The sequence below is a fragment of the Gossypium hirsutum genome, chromosome A12 (genome assembly GCF_007990345.1).
Source record: "Gossypium hirsutum isolate 1008001.06 chromosome A12, Gossypium_hirsutum_v2.1, whole genome shotgun sequence".
In the NCBI taxonomy this organism is placed as follows: domain Eukaryota; kingdom Viridiplantae; phylum Streptophyta; class Magnoliopsida; order Malvales; family Malvaceae; genus Gossypium; species Gossypium hirsutum.
The window spans coordinates 102,766,001-102,767,517 of record NC_053435.1 but is presented as its reverse complement, the minus strand read 5'-3'; the positions used below and the strand labels follow the sequence as shown (position 1 = coordinate 102,767,517).

General features: G+C 33.4%; 1 non-coding gene across 1 annotated transcript; it reads left to right on the top strand.

Annotated features, from left to right (window-relative positions):
- The first annotated feature begins 650 nt into the window (after positions 1 to 650).
- LOC121211816 (small nucleolar RNA R71) lies at positions 651 to 756 on the top strand. Its single transcript, XR_005907034.1, has one exon. It is a non-coding gene; the product is annotated as a small nucleolar RNA R71 (small nucleolar RNA).
- Positions 757 to 1,517: the final 761 nt, after the last annotated feature.

Below are 1,517 nucleotides of genomic sequence, written 5' to 3'. Positions count from 1 at the left end.
AAGATATAAAATGGGTTTAATTCTATTTAATCATTTATCATACTTTATTTAATTTAATTTCCAATTTAATCCTTAACCTTTTCAATTTTTCCATGGATGACTCATTAAAAATATCTACATGTTTTTCATCAATGATCTAATTGCCATATAAGGACTTCTCACTTTTAATTCTATAGCTATTTAATTCTTATAACTACTAGAATTCAACTTTGACATTTTATTCAATTTAATCCTTTTTGCAATTAGACACATAATTGATAAAAATTTTCGATAAAAATTTTCATGCAATATTCCTATCATAATACCTATCATTTTATGAAATTTAAATAATTTCATTTTTCAGACTCGGATTTGTGGTCCCGAAACCACTATTCCAATTTCACTGAAATTGGGCTATTACAGTGTGACTCCTCAAAACAAGAAAATTCTTCTAAGTCTCAAATAGGTTCTGAAAGTGCTCGGTTTAGTCCCAAACAACTTTCGATGTATGTTTGGGGCCTCTAGGCCCTTATAAGGAACAATTTGCATGTGATTGAAAAGTTTTAAATTTGGATGAAATTTTATGGCTCGGTTTTGTATGTTTGATTACGTTTAAATCTGATAATACCTCAAATCCTGTTCCAGTATCGGGTACAGGTAAGGGGTGTTACACCCATGGTGAGGGCACCTTCTTAATAAGTTCTTATACCTCTCCCATGCATCATATAAGGTCTCTAAATCTATTTGCACAAAGGAAGAGATATCATTCCTCAACTTAGTTGTCTTAGCCGATGGAAAATACTTTAATAAGAACTTTTCGGTCATTTGCTCCCAAGTAGTTATAGAACCTCGTGGTAGGGAGTTTAACCACTGTTTAGTCTTATTTCTCAACGAGAATGGAAACAACCGTAGTTGAATGGCATCGTCAGAAACACTATTTATCTTAAAAGTATCGCAGAATTCCAAAAAGTTAGCTAAATGAGTATTTGGATATTCATCTTACAAACCATCGAACTGAACAAATTGTTAGATCATCTGAATGGTATTTGGCTTTAGTTCGAAGTTATTCGCAGCAATAGCAAGTCTCACAATACTTGATTCAGCCCCAATTAAATTGGGCATGGCAGAATCGTACATAGTACGAGGAGCAGGATTTGCGGCAACCACAGGAGGTAGCTGATCATTTTGATTTTCAACCATCTCCTCGGTAATATTAATGATGTCCTCTTGCTCGTCCACTATACTTTGTCTATTTTGCCTTGCTTCTCTACAGTTTCTGCGAGCTGTACTTTCGATCTCACTATCGAATACTAAGGGTCCTAACAGGTTTCTTTTAGTCATATACTAAAGGAACCTGCCAGAAGCAAACAAAAGACAAATTAGAAAACAAAATTAAACTAAAAAAATGCAATAAAAGTAAAAAAATTGGCTAAATTAATAAAAATTTAGTGTTCCTAATATCTTAGTCCCCAGCAACGACTCCAAAAACTTAATGATGGTTCACTTAACTTACTAAAATCACGAAAAAGGCAAGCGCA